The 18302-nt window shown below is 41.5% G+C and overlaps 1 pseudogene; it reads left to right on the top strand.

The window, feature by feature from the left end:
• Positions 1-7011: 7011 nt before the first annotated feature.
• On the top strand, positions 7012-7459 carry LOC102988136 (mitotic-spindle organizing protein 2-like; annotated as a pseudogene).
• Positions 7460-18302: the final 10843 nt, after the last annotated feature.

The following is an 18302-nucleotide window of genomic DNA, read 5'->3' as shown; positions in this document are numbered from 1 at the left end:
TTCATTTGCAAATATTTTCTCCCATTCTGAGGGTTGTCTTTTGGTCTTGTTTATGGTTTCCTTTGCTGTGCAAAAGCTTTTAAGTTTCTCTTCTATACTTTAAATAATTGTCATTTATATTTAATAATTGGATAGAAGATGCAAGGATAACTTATGAGAACATAATATCACTTAGGACACCTACATTATTTCTAGAATTTATATGAGATAAACATGACCACTTATTCATTTTGGTTTATGTTTGACGTATTTTATTTCAGATCTCTGTCTTATGGGTCAATGTTCATAGGACAATTTATACAATGGAATATAAGAGCATACATAGAATTTTTAACATTTGTTGTCAATCCTACATATAATTTTGAACGAAGTAGGAAACGAAAAATATGAAATATTTTTATTTCTAGTTTATAGAAGAGCAAAGACTAACGTATCTTTTAAAATGATCTCATTAATTAAAAAAATAGGGAACTGAATTGTATAATTAAAACTGCAAACAGTTTGATTTGTGGTGGCATTGGGCTTATGAGTGAAATTTTCTTCATTTTATTTCAATTTATGTTAAGGCTGTTACAGCTATCATGTATGACAAATAAATAAAATTAAACTATTGAAAAAAACCACTACGTTATACATGAAGTATATGTAAAGTAAATTATTTTTTTCAATTAATTCTATGTTTAAAAACATTGAAAACTATTAAAATATCTCAACATTTTTGTAATTGCATCTGAGGCTAATAATTTCAGAGGATTGGTTATTATCATAGATAAGATTAAACCAGGTAAAGAATCTTATTGGTCGTTAATAATTGACCAATAGAAAGATGTAGCTATTATCTAAAGTAAATGAAGTATTTTAATTTAGTTGCATAACATAGAATACAGTGAATTCTCAATTAGAACAAAATTAACCCACAAATAACCAGAGTTTCCTTTGGTCAATCTTTTAAGGAGAAACAGGGAAAATCAAGAACACACATACACTATGTGTCTATATCTGCCAACTTTTAGTATGTGTTTGGCTCGGCTAGAGACTGAGGTCAATTGTTTTGTCTAGATTTAGAAAAATTTTTATGAAGTTTGAAATTAAAGGTCAGTACTGAGTTAAACAAACAAAACTCAATTAAAAACACTGATGTCCCCAAAGAAAATAAATATTTTTTATTCAGTATAAATTAAATAATGCATAGTAAGATAAACGGAATCACAGAACGACAGCAGCATTTTGTCTTTGACATGGAGTAAAGATGAGAATATTAGATGTAGCCTGTGGGCTCTGCAAGATATTTATTCTTTCAAATCACGTCACATTGCCTAAGCCAGTTTAGTTGAGCCAGCATTTATAGACCTTTCGCCTGGGGTAGACATTGTGCCAGGAGCTAGAGACTCCAAAATCGTCAAAGTTGGTCCCTTTCCCTACTGCCCCACCCCCCCTGGAATCGAGCAATGGTATTCTGTTTGCTTAGCCATTTAAACAAAAGAGAAATGTTATGGAAAAGATGTAAAACATAAAAGTATGTTTAATGAATAATTAGAAAGCAAATGCAGGTATAATCACCCCACTAAGTCAAGAAATAATACGAACAGTAGTGTGATCACTTCCCAGAGCAAGGGATAAGACAATGCTAGCATCCCCAAAGCACCTACTACTCCCTGTGACCTTTGCCAGTAACATCCCTTTTCATCTCCCCTGGAAGTAACTTCTCCTGATTTTATAGTAATTACTTCTTTGTTCTTCTTTCTAGTCTTTCAAACCTTCTCTGTGTGCATCTCCTCAATAATATAGTTTAGTTTTGCCTACTTTTGAACTTTATGTAAATGCAACCATATTGTCCATATTATTTTTTTCTTGTTTCTGTCATTAAACATTGTTACATTCATCCACATTGCTCCATGTAGTTAGTTTATCCATTGTAATTGTTCTTTACCACGATTTTACTTAACCATTCTACTGTGTTTTTTTTAAAATTAATTAATTTTGGGGGGCTGCATTGGGTCTTCGTTGCTATGTGTGGGCTTTCTCTAGTTGCATTGAGAGGAGGCTACTGTTCGTTGCGGTGCACGCGCTTCTCATTGCAGTGGCTTCTCTTGTTGTTAAGCACGGGCTCTAGGCGTGCGAGCTCAGTAGTCGTGGCTCGCGGGCTCTAGAGCGCAGGCTCAGTAGCTGTGGAACATGGGCTTTGTTGCTCCACAGCATGTGGGATCTTCCTGGACCAGGGCTCAAACCCATGTCCCCTGCATTGGCAGGCGGATTCTTAACTACTGCGCCACAAGGGAAGTCCCATTCTACTGTGGATGGAAATTAAAACTGGGTCCAGGGCTTCCCTGGTGGCGCAGTGGTTGAGAATCCACCTGCCGATGCAGGGGACACGGGTTCGTGCCCCGGTCCAGGAAGATCCCACATACCGCGGAGCGGCTGGGCCCGTGAGCCATGGCCGCTGAGCCTGTGCTCCGCAACGGGAGAGGCCACAACAGTGAGAGGCCCGCGTACCACACACACACACACACACACACACACACACACACACACACACACATTAAAAAAAAAACAAAAAACTGGGTCCATTTTGAGGTTCTTATGAACTGTGCTTACTCCTGACATGTCCTGTGGTTCTCATATGTGTGAGTTTCAGTCTTAGGTGTATAGCCTGGGGTAGAACTGGGTGGGCGTATCTTTCACTTTATGTGTCAGACTGTTTTCAAAGTCGTTGTACTAATTCACATTTCCAATGCAATGTATGAGAGTGTGCTAATTATAGAACAGTGGTGTGTGTGCTATGCTCCACATAGCATCCTTCAGGGGCTGCAGAATAGGGCAGGGTAGGAGTTGGCCAAGTTCTGTGTCCCTCCCCACCCCCAGTTCACTCAGTGCAGTTTTCATGTTTTCCATATTGAACATCAGCAATCTTTTACTGGAAAAAAAGTTTGCATGACTTAAAAAGAAAGGGATTGAAAATAATTGATCTGGAAGACAAATTATATACCTAAAACATTAGAGGCTCAATAAATGTCGAATGTTGAACAAATGAATGAATGACAAAAAACACACTGAATGAATAGATTTTCAGAAATGAAGGTTATAAGAGAATATCTAGTTCTTTCCAGCTATGGCCTTTGTTCACAGGGAGATAGGCGACAGGGAAAGGTTATGTGAAGAGCAGGGATTTGTCTTTGCTTTTATTTCTATTTTCCAGTAATCCAGAGAGGAACAAAGACAGTAGTGTGAGTTAGAGAGAAGAGAAAGAAAGAGGATAGAGCCGAAGATACAGAGAAAGATGAGACGAAGGATGGAAAAGTGAAGGAAAAGGGTAGTTCTTTTTCTCTACAAGTCATGCTCTTCCATTTTGCTGAGTAGGTTCCCAGAGCACAATCTGAAAACCAGGTGACCACCATGAACTCCCCTTTCTTGGTCTCATCGCAGCTCAGTTTCTCCACCTTTGAGTTATTTTGTTCTTGATGCTTCTTGGGAGCTTGCATTTGTGTTAGTCTGGAGGACCTCACCACATCCCATTGGTCTCCCCAGCTGCCCTTTGGCAGGTCATTACAACTCAAACACAGCTACAAGAACTTACTCATGACTGGGTCTCAGGGTTCGTAAGGAGGCCAAGGGCCTCCAGAAACTGTCCCCACTGTTGATGTCCTACTTGTTGATGTCCTTCACCACAATTAGCTTGTAGGCGCTTTTATTTCAGACAACTCATATATAAGTATGTATGCCTGCTACACACTTATGTAATCCTTGATGCTATATCAACCAAAAAGGAAAACATTCAAGAATCTTGGGAGCCTTTTATTCCAAAAATGATTAACTAAAAGGAATGTGATCTTCTTAATAACATTTGCCCTCATTTTATTCAAAGTGCTTGTATAATTTAAATTCTATTGGTGATGAGAGTGGTGAGTTACCTGAAAGTAATCAATACTATCTACTTTAACTTTTCTCTTTTCTTTAAGGCTCTATTTCAAGTTCTTTCACTTGTAGGTATACACATTTTCCAATTTCAATAGAGGCTTTTCTTCTCTTTAGAAAAAACTCACACAATTTTTTTAAGGTTAATATTAATACGGAATTCAAACCCATTCATATGGTAATTCCATCATTCAAATTTATGACTGTAATTGAGAATCTTACATTATTTGATCTAAGGATAATCAAAATGAATAGGGCTATGGTCAGATCAAAGTGGGTTTTCAACACATGCAACACCAAAACTAAATGGGGTAATTTAATACTGCCTAATATAATATTCAATATTCATGGAGTGCTTCCCTCAATTTTCTCAGACGAAGTTATTATTCTCTCTAAAGGACAAATCTGAATAAAGAAACCACCACAGATGCTATTGCATATCAGCTTTAACACCTGGAAATTCTTACCATGTGTGAACCACTTTTCAAAGACATTCATTCATTCATTCTATAATCACTTGTAGAGTGCCTTTTAGGCACTGTGTTAGGCAGTGAGAATACAAAAGCAAATGAAAAGAAAACAAGAAATGATTGGTCCCTTACTGATTGTTTGGGTGGCAAAGAATTGAGAAAAGAGACCTACAGGAGAAGTGAGACAATTAAAATTACTAAATAGTGGGATACACGCTATGATTGAGGTAAATGGAAGGTAAAATGGGAATTTGGGGTAAGGAGAGCATACGGCAATGATGGGTGAGATTTGGGAAAACTTCCTAGAGCAGCTGAATCTGAAAAATAGTAAGACCCAGGCAAAGGTAGACTGCAAGGACATTCTAAACAGAAGTGGGCAGGAAATGAAAAAATCCAGAAGTAAGAAAGAGCATCTTGTGGTTCCAGAATTGCAAGGGGTTTACTATGACTAGAGATTATATGAGAGCTGGAGAATGATAAGAGATGAGGCTGGAGAGATGAGTAGACACCATATCATATCATCATAAAAGACACCTGTAGGCCATTGTAGTGGGCTGAGAAGTATTCCCCCCAAAATTCATATTTACCTGGAACCTCAGAATGTGAGGTTATTTAGAAATAGAGTCTTTGCTGATGTAATTAGTTAAGGATCTCAGATGAAGTCATTCTGGATTTAGGGTGGGCCCTGAATTCAGTGACTGGTGTCCTTATAAGAAGAGGAGAGGACTCAGACATACAGAAAAGAAGGCCATGTGAAGATGAAGGCAGAGTTTGGAATGATGCAGCTCAAGCCAAGGAATGCCAAAGATTGCCAGGAGTCATCAGAATCTAGAAAAAGGTGACAAAGTATTCTTCCCAAGAGATTTCAGAGGAAGCATGGCCGTGCCAACATCTTGATTTTGGACTTCTAGCCTCCAGAACTGTAAAAGAATAAACTTCCATGGTTTTAAGTCATGAAGTTTGTGGTAATCTGTTACATCAGCCCTGGGAAACTAATATAGTCATAATAAGGAGTTTGAATTGACATACAGACACCTTGACATGTCAGGTGTCAGCCTTGACATGTTCTATGAAAAGATTTAAGTAAAGAAGTGACGTTATCATATTGGTACTTTCAAAAGGTCACTCTGGCTGCAGTGTAGAGGATGGATGTGAAGAAAGAGAGACTGAATATAGGGATACATTGGAAGGACCTAGGAAAGGGCAGCCTTAACTAGAGAAGTGAGAGAGGGGAATGAAGAGAAGTGGCTAGATTTGGAAAATATTAGAAAAGTAGACTTGACAGAGCTTCATCATTATTTCTTAGATGTGAGGGTGTCTGAAGAGTAAAAAGTCAAGGACTAACTCTCGACGTACAGCCTAGCTTTCCCACAACGCATTCGAAAAAGCATCTGTTCTCATCTACAGATGCAGCTAAGGCAGAGGACATAGGCAGACATGTTTGCACCACTTGAGTTGGGTAGGTTGGGGCAATCTGACTCTCTCCTGGTATGAACAGGGAAATGCTGTTGTGAGCTTTCCCTGAAAGGTCATGCTGGATTGGTGTTAGTCTTAGTGAGCCATATATTAGCAGAAAAATCTAGTTCACAGAGGGAGGAAACAGATGAAAGCCAAAAAAATAAAAACTTTAAAAAAAATTCAAGTGAACTTGGGAGATAGAGATTTTGAGGAGATTCCTTTGAGACCTGATTATAATTCTTATAAATGCCTTCCATGAAATTATCCTTAAGCATATGATAAATCTTCTTTTTACTTGCAATATCGAGTGGCTTTTCTGTTTTGTAATCATACTATCTCATGCCATCACATCAGATCTCTGGCATGGATCACTGGATAGATGGCAGTACCATTTATCAAGAGGGAAGGATGGGAGGAAAAACAAGTTTTGAGGAAAAATTATGAGTTCAGATTTGGACATTTTGCCTTTGTGGTGCCTCTAGGACATCTAGGCAAGTCCAATGTGGACACAGAAGACCTTATCAGAATGTTTTGGACCAGAGTTCAACTCTGGAAGCCATCTCCCGGTAAAGATTAATTGGTGCCATTTTCTTCCAGGGTAAGTGGGAAAAGAAGGCTAAGGACAATGGGAAGTCTGACATCTGAAGGACTTCTCTCTTCCAGAAAGAAAGAGGAATCTGCAGAGGAAGCTAAGAAGGAATGGCCAGAAAAGTAGAAGAAAAATCAGGAAAAGTGTGAGGGTGGGGTCCAAGAAAGTGGAGAAAGGAAAGCATTATCAAGGAGTTCAAGAGCATCAGATGCTGTGGTGAGTGCACTGTTCTTCAGCAAGGAAGAAACCGCTGCTGACTTTGGCAAGAGGAGATTTGGGGAAGTAATGGGGGTGGAGGAAAGATTATGAGTGGAAACAATAGATTATGTTTTCAGTGGGCTGGCTGTAATGAGAAGAAAAGACATACAGAGGTAACTAGAAGGGAACATAGGATAAAGGGAGGTGTCTGTTCGACTAAGATGGGAGAGACTTAAGCCTGTTGACAGACTGAACGAAGTCAGTTGATAGAATTGAGTGATAATTGAGAATCATTCATTAATGACTCAAGGTCTGTAAGAATGTGGGAGGGATAGATGCAATGCCTAGTTGAATAATTACCAACTTTCACTGTAGTGAGAGGGAATGGGAATAGAGTTTTTTAAAAAAGGCAAGAATGCGGGCACGCACCCTCTGCCGTCCGCAGACGGCCGCGCGGGCGCGGGCGCGGGGCCCGGGCCGGGGGCGCCCCCGGGGCTGGAGGGGGGCAGAAGCTGGCGCTGCGGCGGAAGAAGGTGCTGGGGGCCGAGGAGACGGAGCTGTTCAAGCTGGCGCAGGCGGCGGGCGGCGCCATGGACTCCGACGTGTGCAAGATCCTGACGGCCCTGCTGAAGCTGAACGTGGTGCCCCTCGCCGTCTTCCAGATGCTCAGTGCATGTGCGCCGGGCAGAGGCTGGCGAGCGAGCCCCAGGACCCCGCGGCCGCGCCTCTGCCCACGCCCGGCGTGCCTGAGACCCGAGGGAGAAACAAAGGCAGCGGTGCCCTCGGCGGGCCGCCAGACTCGCAGGCAGGCTGCTCCTCCCGTTGGCAATAAACCTCTTTGAAAACCTGAAAAAAAGAAAAAAAAGGCAAGACTGCAAATAAATTTGTTGACGAGAGGTGAAAAGCAGAGGAATTTTTTCCTGATGATTTCTAATTTGGCTCTGTATAGTAAAATTAGGTACTAGAAGTTGAATCTGTGCAGAGGAAACGAACCAGAAAGGTAATTTGGAACTATAAATTACCTAAGAAATTCCCTACCCACCGTCCAGACTAGCTCCAAATGTGAAACAAATGTGAGTACTTGGAATCACTTAGGAAGTGACCTATAGAAGGGAAAATAACTTCTGGGGTCACCAAAAATATATATAAACCTAAACTGGTTCTTTGTAAAGATAAATTAAAATACAAACACAGATGCACACACACACACCCATATATACACATACATATGTATACACAAACCACTTTAAAGTTTGAAAAAGGAGATATGGTAGAAGTCAGAAGAGTTATACAAGAATATTTTGTGCACTCCATGGTAATAAACTGAAAATCTAGAGGGAAGGAATTTTTTCTAGCAATATATAAATAAGTAAAAGTTTAAAAACCTCCAAATACCAATATCATAGGAAGAATTGGACAAGTTAAATCTACTGCTTAAGAAAAGGTACCAGCCTCTCTTTTCTGTTTGAACTGTGTTTTAGGGTAACTAAATAGTTGATAAGGGAAGATTCTTCGTTGAGGAATTTTAGTTAATAAATGCAGAAGGAATAATAGAATAAGAAAGTCACCATTTTTGTAAGCCTTAATGAGACAGTGGCTCTAAGGAATGTTCATTAATGGCTGCTAAAACTATTAGGTGAAAGGCTGATGGGGAACTTTATAATGAATGGATCAGGCTGACAATACTTGAATTCATGCACCAATCTCAGTGTCATTGTGAGTGGAACAACTTGACATTAAGGACAATCATGTAATATGAAGTATACCTCACCACCTATGAAGAATCCTCCACACAAAAAAAATTGAGCTAAATATAATCAAGGCTTTATCTAACTTTCAGTCTACAAAAAATGAGAAAAGAAGAACAAGTTAAGCAATACTAAAAGGAAACAATCAACCAAGTCCAGAATGTGGAATATTCTGTAAGACAAACAATCATTTATTTCAACAAATAAATGGCATGGCAGGGCAGAAAGGGGTAGTTGAGAAGGTGAGAGGGCACTTTTATAAACTGAGAGAATCAAGAGACAGAACAGACAAAATACAATGCTGTAGACTTTGTTTGGATTCTGATTCAAATAAACCAACTGTAAAAGGATATTTTTAAAACAATCAGGAAAGTTTTGTTAGGTATAAGGTGGCCATGGAAAGGACGCTAGAATGGGGGCTTATAGAAAAGAAAAGGAAATAGCAGTAACAGAGGAAAATATAAAACAAATATATATAAAACAAATATATAAAACAAAAGAAGGGCATTGAATGAACTGGTAATGATAGTGTGTGATATACTGAAGAGTATGGCCAATTTGGCTCGGTACATGGGATGTCACTGTTATTCAATGACACTGCAATTCCACGTTCAGTAATTTTTTAATAGAAACAAATGTATTAGTGTAAAGGGATATATGAACAAGGATGTCTATTGTAGCAATTTTTGGTAATAGCAGAAATCAGGACTTGTACATCCATCAACACATGAATGGTTGAATAGATTACATTCTGTCCATATAATGAAATATTATGCAGCTATTGAGAAGACTTACTTAGAGTTACACGTATGTTGATCTGGAAAGATGTCCATGAAACATTAAGTGAAAAATGCAAGATGCAAAGTAATGGGCATGGATTATCCCATTTATTGTAAACCATACAGAAATAAGGAGAAGAAAAAATTCCAACATATGTATATTTCTGTGTCAGTCAGGGTCTAGTTGTCAGAAGAGAGAAATAATATAGTTTTATATATGATTATATGATTTTATATATGATTAAATATAAAATAATGGTGAACTCGGCACCAGTTTGCTAACCAGATAACTGAAAGAGAACCTGGAGAACTCTAGGTTAGGAGGTGTGATGTCTCTTGTTCCGCAGTTGTTGGAAAACTTTAAGTTGTATTCAGCTACTGTCTGGGGCCATGGCTGTGGCTGCAGGACTGAAGAGTATTGGTCAAGTGATTCTCATGGGGTCCATTAGCAAACCGGAAGGAAACAAGGTTCCTGATAGGAAGCTAGGGAGTAAAGGAGAAATGTGGTTTGCAGAGTCACAATTCCAGCATCACAAAACACAGAGGGAGGTTGGAGCTGAGAGACAAGGGCTTAATAACTGATAACATGTATTTGCACATAATTGTGTGGATATGCAGAAAAGCATTGAATGATACAAATCAACCTGTTCATATGAACAGCAGTAACCTCAGAGGTAAGAAGAGACTGGGAACTTAAAAAAAAGAAAAAATAATAACTCCATGTAGTGTATGATGGATTACAGTGTGTACATACTATATGTGTAATAATAATTTTAAAAAACCCACATAACCAATGAAGCATAAAAATAAAGAAAAATTAAAATTAGAAGTAGAAATACCCTGAGGTGTGCCCTGGGGAGAGAATAGCTCTGTCTCTGCATGGAGGTAGATACCTGAGCTGTCAGTGCCCTTGGACCTGAGAGGCAGCTCCTTCAAGGGACTGATTTGCACTGTTAAACATAAAGCTAAATTTATGCTTGGATTTTAAAGCGTGCTAAACTGTGGCAACTTCTTGATGATTATTGAATCTGGATAATGGGTACATGGAGGTTCATAGTATCGTTCATTCTACTTTTGTTTAGGTTGATATTTTTTTCAAGATAAATACCAGGAAAGGAAGACTCTGATAAAAATCACGATTTATTTTACAATCATAGCCCATGAAAGGAAGAAAATAGATGTATTTTTCCTAACTCCAAGAGAATATGGAGAGTCCTTTATACTTGTTGAGTAATTACAATAAGATCAGTTACAGTTTGATGAGTTAATTCAAACTGAACTTCCTGTAACAATGAGGAAATAAAATTTCTTAAAACAAACAAGTAAAACAAGCAGCATTGTCTCAAAATTAAGGATAATATAACAATAAACTATTGTAGTTAAAAATCAAGGTGTAACTGGTGGGGACTTCTCTGGCAGTCCAGTGGGTAAGACTTCACCTTCCAATGCAGGGGGTGTAGGTTCGATCTCTCGTTGGGGAGCTAAGATCCCACATGCCTTGTGGCCAAAAAACCAAGACAAAAAAAAACACAAAAAAACCCAGAAGCGATATTGTAACAAATTCAATAGAGACTTTAAAAATGGTCCATATCAAAAATAAACTTTAAAAAAAAAATGATGTAACTGGTGAACTTCTTAAATGCACACTAGGCAGAAATTTCATCATGATAAGAAATATAAATCTGTCAAGAAGGGACCTTTGCCCCAACCTCGCTAATGTTTACATTTATAGCTGTCCTCAAAACATCTGATTGGTTAATAGAGTCTGTCTTTGATCTTAATCTCTCTAATAAGCTGCCTGATCAGCTTAATGTATTATAATCTTAAAATGTCTGTGTCAACATCTCATCTGCCCAAGGTTCCTGTTATTGACATATAGGGCACCTCTGCTATAATCTGGAATAAAATTTAATCAAAGCAGAATCAACAATATCTGGATATTTTTATTTATTTATTTCCTCTGTTCTAGGTCTGTAAATTTGAGAACCTTAAGAATGCAGGAGGCGAGGATTGGAACCAAGATTGCGGAGTAGAACGACGTACTCTCACTCCCTCTCACAAGAACACCAGAATCACAACTAGCTGCTGGACAATCATCTACAGGAGGACACTGGAACTCACCAAAAAAGATACCCCACCTTTTAAGTGAACAACTTTCCACATATCCAATCCATTATTTCTGAGGAAATAATTAAAACACTGTCCATGAAACAAGAGTTAACCCAAAAAAGAGGAGAAGAATCTAAAAATAAAAGCACAAGCCGGCCCACAGTTCTTGGCTGTGGCACCAGATGCAGAAAACTGGAGGAAACGTTCCTGCACAACCATATGCCACCTCCAGGCCTGGCCAAGGGTGAGCTCTCCTGAGCCTCCCCACTTACTCCAAATGGCAGACGGTGGCCTTGGGGACACAGAGAGAGTCCCAAAAGGCAAACGCAAAACCAGGCAGCCTCAGAGCACCTAGCCCTGGAGTGTCCGCATGCTTTCAGTTCCTATACAAACGGTGCTGGGTTTCATTCAGCTACTTAATGAACAATTGTGTAACAAGTAAAGATTTAAGCCACTTCCACCATCATCTCCACCAAAAGCTGATTTACAATTAAAGCATGCAGACTGAAACTGCCATGTCTAATTAACTGAAAACTAAGCTGGAAACGCACATGGAGACGTCCAAAAGACGAAACAAAGAATAGGCCCCTGGAGTAGGAAGAGTTCTGGGGGGAAAAATCCACACTATCCTAACAAAACCCCCTCCCCACCCTGTCTCCTGAAAGACAGCACCCCACGCTGGGGAGCAGGGAACCTCCCTTCCAGGCTGTGACCCCCACGCCAACTAAAGAGAAGAAATCACTTCAGCTGAGCCCAGGCGAGCCTTCTCGGTCATCTGAACTGGGATCACCCAAATTTGTAAATTTGAAGAGCAGTTCTCAGTTAGAAAAAAAAAAAAATACACCTGCTCCCCTTCCTGAAGCAAAGTACAGAATGGAAAAGCATTCTCATTTTGCAAAAATGAATGGAAAGCAGAGCTCGTGAAATCAGTCTGATGAGCACACCCCAGCCAAGGGATGGGCAACGCAGTGCAGCCCAGCCGCAGAGCCTCGGACAGCCTCCCATCTCCTGCAGCTCCTGCTCACGTTCTGTTCTATAAATACACACCTTCAGTCACTTCGAAACTTTAAAGACAATTTTAATATCAACTTTTGAATTAATTATCTGAAGAGTCAACAAGTATTAAAGAGTGACTTGGTACTGGAACTAAAACCCGACTAATCCAACAGTGACACTGAAAGAGATGCATATTTATTGCCAGAAAGCTGACAAATCCCATGCTGAATGCCAAAGCTAAATGCAACAAGATAAAAATGCATTCACTAAGCTTAAGAAATTGGAAAGCAAACAACGAGAGGGCTTTTTAAAAGCATCTGTGTCTATATAGCATTCAGTACCAAAACCTTAGCCACCTCCATATGCAAAAATCTTAAAAATACACACAGGAGTGAAACTTTGCACATGTGCCCCAAGAGCCATGCCCAAGAACGCACTGTGCTTAAGAGCAGAGAACTGGAACCCAGCCAGCGCCCAGGAACGGTGAACAGGCTTCTTGTGAAATACTACACAGCAGTGGAAAAGCAAGGCGGGGAAGATGGGAGGAAGCTAGGAAGAATCCAAGAACCTGATGAGAATAAAGCGGTCGCTATGACAGGTGCAAAAACACGTAAAACTAAACCACAAGAGTTTAGCGATGTAAACAAATGTGCTGAAATATAAAGGAAAGCAAACCAACAGCCGACACGAGACATGAGGTGGGTGTAAGGGGAGGCCACGGAGTTGGGACAGCCGCGCACACTGCCCTGCGAAGCTCAACCGTCACGGCCTTTTCCTTAAACTGGCCGCTCCATACTTCAGCGGCCGCTCTGGATGACTCGTTCACTGTCCCTAACTCTAAAACTTCATACGTGCTTTTCATCAATTCCGTTATTTTTCCAAAATCACTGTTTCCCCATCACACTAGACGGAACTGGATAAAGCTTGGTGGAAGTATAAAAAAGAACCGTAACACTGAAAACTACAAAATAAAGGGGAAACTCTCCTTGCATGCTATAAAACCAACTTAAAATGAGGCGCTGCGTTTAATCCCTAGGACTTGCAGGGCGTGTTTATCCTCATGAATAAGTCCATCCGTCGCACAGGCCACTCCAACCGGTGAGATCCTGTCACCGGGAAACGCCCGCTCAGCAAGTTTTCAAAACCAGTCAACCAGACTCTCTTCTGAAACGGTTCTCTCTCCACTTCGGTCTCACGCTACAAACAGGAGCGTTTTCACCAGAACAGAGGCAATTTTTAAACAAATGCTTCAAATTTAAAGAAAGATTACACGGCACTCTTAATTTTGTACCTGAAAGGAAGCACCTGAAATTAATCAAAGACAGCCTTCGAAGCCAAGCAATCAGGAGAATCACTCGATCTGTAAGATTCCAAGAACTGGAAATCGGAGCGTCTCAATCCACTAAGCATATTAGGGCCTGACCAATAACAAGATTATCTAGTTCTTCGAAACAGGAATTAACCGAAGGTAATGATTGGAATGAAGCCCTACCCATTTAAAAGGAATGCTCGTTAGGGAATTCCACACCTGACATTTGGTAAGAATCGAGAAAGGCCGGGGTCGAGGGTTTCTGCCCTGGACTCCCGCCCGACCCGCCCGAACAGGAGAGGTTCCGCCCGCGAGCGCAGGGGAGCGCCGCTCCCTGGCCGCACCTGCAGGACCCGCGCGCCCCCCGACGCGAGCGCAGAGCGCAGCGGGCCAGCCCGCGCCTCCGCGCCCCGCACGCGGGGGACACTGCACAAAGGCCCGGCCCCTCCCCCGCGCCCCCGGCCCACCTCGGCCATAGGCCTTGGCGCAGATCCACTGCAGGTTGGCGGCGATCTTGGCCCGCGCCGGGTCGTAGCGGTCCAGCGGCACGATGTCCACGGCGCCGTCGGGCGCGGCCTCCATCCTCCTCCAGCCCTCCCCGGCCGGGCAGCCGCCCGCGTCCACCATCTGCACACAAAAGGGCCGCTGCAGCGCCGGCCGCGCCGGACCGGGCGGGACAAAGGCGCCGCGCCCCTCGCCGCGCCCGGGACCCGCGTGGGGCCGCGGGGCACCGACCGCCCGCGCCCCCCGCCCCCCGCCGCCGCCCGGCCCGCGCCCCCGCCGCCTCACCTCAGAGCCGCCGCCGTCGCCGCCGCCGCGGCTGTTGCTGCTGCATGCTGCGCGGCCGAGCCGGGGCCCGCTGGGCCGGGGGGCGGCGAGCCAGGTGGCGCGGGCCGAGGCCTCGGGCCGGGTCTGGGGGCGCGTGCGCGGAGACGGAGGCGGCGGCAGCTAAGGAGGCGGCCAACCGGCGGGAGCGCGCGCGCCGCCGAGGCCGGCGCAGGCGCGGTGGTCGCGGCCTCCACTATGCTTGGATTTTAAAGCGTGCTAAACTGTGGCAACTTCTTGATGATTATTGAATCTGGATAATGGGTACATGGAGGTTCATAGTATCGTTCATTCTACTTTTGTTTAGGTTGATATTTTTTTCAAGATAAATACCAGGAAAGGAAGACTCTGATAAAAATCACGATTTATTTTACAATCATAGCCCATGAAAGGAAGAAAATAGATGTATTTTTCCTAACTCCAAGAGAATATGGAGAGTCCTTTATACTTGTTGAGTAATTACAATAAGATCAGTTACAGTTTGATGAGTTAATTCAAACTGAACTTCCTGTAACAATGAGGAAATAAAATTTCTTAAAACAAACAAGTAAAACAAGCAGCATTGTCTCAAAATTAAGGATAATATAACAATAAACTATTGTAGTTAAAAATCAAGGTGTAACTGGTGGGGACTTCTCTGGCAGTCCAGTGGGTAAGACTTCACCTTCCAATGCAGGGGGTGTAGGTTCGATCTCTCGTTGGGGAGCTAAGATCCCACATGCCTTGTGGCCAAAAAACCAAGACAAAAAAAAACACAAAAAAACCCAGAAGCGATATTGTAACAAATTCAATAGAGACTTTAAAAATGGTCCATATCAAAAATAAACTTTAAAAAAAAAATGATGTAACTGGTGAACTTCTTAAATGCACACTAGGCAGAAATTTCATCATGATAAGAAATATAAATCTGTCAAGAAGGGACCTTTGCCCCAACCTCGCTAATGTTTACATTTATAGCTGTCCTCAAAACATCTGATTGGTTAATAGAGTCTGTCTTTGATCTTAATCTCTCTAATAAGCTGCCTGATCAGCTTAATGTATTATAATCTTAAAATGTCTGTGTCAACATCTCATCTGCCCAAGGTTCCTGTTATTGACATATAGGGCACCTCTGCTATAATCTGGAATAAAATTTAATCAAAGCAGAATCAACAATATCTGGATATTTTTATTTATTTATTTCCTCTGTTCTAGGTCTGTAAATTTGAGAACCTTAAGAATGCAGGAGGCGAGGATTGGAACCAAGATTGCGGAGTAGAACGACGTACTCTCACTCCCTCTCACAAGAACACCAGAATCACAACTAGCTGCTGGACAATCATCTACAGGAGGACACTGGAACTCACCAAAAAAGATACCCCACATCCAAAGACAAAGGAGAAGCCACAATGAGACGGTAGGAGGGGCGCAATCACAGTAAAATCAAATCCCGTAACTGCTGGATGGGTGACTCACAGATAGGAGAACACTTATACCGCAGAAGTCCACCCACTGGAGTGAAGGTTCTGAGCCCCACATGAGGCTTCCCAACCTGGGTGTCCAGCAACAGAAGGAGGAAATCCTAGAGAATCAGACTTTGAAGCCTAGTGGGATTTGATTGCAGGACTTTGACAAGACTGGGGGAAACAGAGACTCCACTCTTGGAGGTCACACACAAAGTAGTGTGTGCATCAGGACCCAGGGGAAAGAGCGGTGACCCCAGGGGAGACTGAACCAGACCTACCTGCTAGTGTTGGAGGGTCCCCTGCAGAGGCAGGCAGTGGCTGTGGCTCACCGTGGGGACAATGACACTGGCAGCAGAAGTTCTGGGAAGTACTCCTTGGCATGAGCCCTCTCAGAGTCCGCCATTAGCCCCACCAAAGAGACCAGGTAGGCTCGGGCCAAACAACCAAAAGGGAGGGAACCCAGGCCCACCCATGAGCAGTCAAGCGGCTTAAAGTCTTACTGAGCTCTGCCCACCACAGCAACAGTCAGCTCTACCCACCACCACTCCCTCCCATCAGGAAACTTGCACAAGCCTCTTAGATAGCCACATCCACCAGAGGGCAGACAGCAGAAACAAGAAGAACTACAATCCTGCAGCCTGTGGAATAAAAACCACATTCACAGAAAGACAAGATGAAAAGGTAGAGGGCTATGTACCAGATGAAGGAACAAGATAAAACCCCAGAAAAACAACTAAATGAAGTGGAGATAGGCAACCTTCCAGATAAAGAATTCAGAATAATGATAGTGAAGATGATCCAGGACCTCAGAAAAAGAATGGAGGCAAAGATCGAGAAGATGCAAGAAATGTTTAACAAAGACCTAGAAGAATTAAAGAACAAACAAACAGAGATGAACAATACAATAACTGAAATGAAAACTACACTAGAAGGAATCAATAGCAGAATAACTGAGGCAGAAGAACGGATAAGTGACCTGGAAGACAGAACAGTGGAATTCACTGCTGCGGAACAGAATAAAGAAAAAAGAATCAAAAGAAATGAAGACAGCCTAAGAGACCTCTGGGGCAACATTAAACGGAACAACATTTGCATTATAGGGATCCCAGAAGGAGAAGAGAGAGAGAAAGGACTAGAGAAAATATTTGAAGAGATTATAGTTGAAAACTTCCCTAACATGAGAAAGGAAATAGCCACCCAAGTCCAGGAAGCCCAGAGAGTCCCATAGAGGATAAACCCAAGGAGAAACACTCTGAGACACACAGTAAACAAATTGGCACAAATTAAAGACAAAGAAATATTATTGAAAGCAGCAAGGGAAAAATGACAAATAATATACAAGGGAACTCCCATAAGGTTAACAGCTGATTTCTCAGAATAAACTCTACAAGACAGAAGGGAGGGGCATGATATACTTAAAGTGATGAACGGGAAGAACCTACAACCAAGATTACTCTACCCGGCAAGGATCTCATTCAGATTCCATGGAGAAATCAAAAGCTTTACAGACAAGCAAAAGCTAAGAGAATTCAGCACCACCAAACCAGCTCTACAACAAATGCTAAAGGAATCAAGGGATCAATCCAAGAAGAAGATATAACAATTATAAATATATAGGCACCCAACATAGGAACACCTCAATACATAAGGCAATTGCTAACAGCTATAAAACAGGAAATTGACGGTAACACAATAAGAGTGGGGGACTTTAACACCTCACTTACACCAATGGACAGATCATCCAAAATGAAAATAAATAAGGAAACAGAAGCTTTAAATGACACAATAGCAGATAGATTTAATTGATATTTATAGGACATTCCATCCAAAAACAGCAGATTACACTTTCTTCTCAAGTGCGCATGGAACATTCTCCAGGATAGATCACCTCTTGGATCACAAATCAGGCCTCAGTAAATTTAAGAAAATTGAAATCATATCAAGCATCTTTTGTGACCACAATGCTATGAGATTAGAAATGAATTACAGGCAAAAAAAATGTAAAAAACACAACACATGGAGGCTAAACAATACGTTACTAAATAACCAAGAGATCACTGAAGAAATCAAAGAGGAAATCAAAAAACACCTAGAGACAAATGACAATGAAAACACGACGACCCAAAATCTATGGGATGCAGCAAAAGCAGTTCTAAGAGGGAAGTTTATACCTATACAAGCCTACCTCAAAGCAAGAAAAATCTCAAATAAACAATCTAACCTTACACCTGAAGGAACTAGAGAAAGAAGAACAAACAAAACGTAAAGGTTAGCAGAGGAAAGAAATCCTAAAGATCAGAGCAGAAATAAATGAAATAGAAACAAAGAAAACAATAGCAAAGATCAATAAAACTAAAAGCTGGTTTTTTGAGAAGATAAACAAAATTCGTAAACCATTAGCCAGACTCATCAAGAAAAAAAGGGAGAAGACTCAAATCAACAGAATTAGAAATGAAAAAGGAGA

Source organism: Physeter macrocephalus, chromosome 8 (assembly GCF_002837175.3).
Source record: "Physeter macrocephalus isolate SW-GA chromosome 8, ASM283717v5, whole genome shotgun sequence".
Taxonomy (NCBI): domain Eukaryota; kingdom Metazoa; phylum Chordata; class Mammalia; order Artiodactyla; family Physeteridae; genus Physeter; species Physeter macrocephalus.
This window is presented reverse-complemented; position numbering and strand designations above follow the sequence as displayed.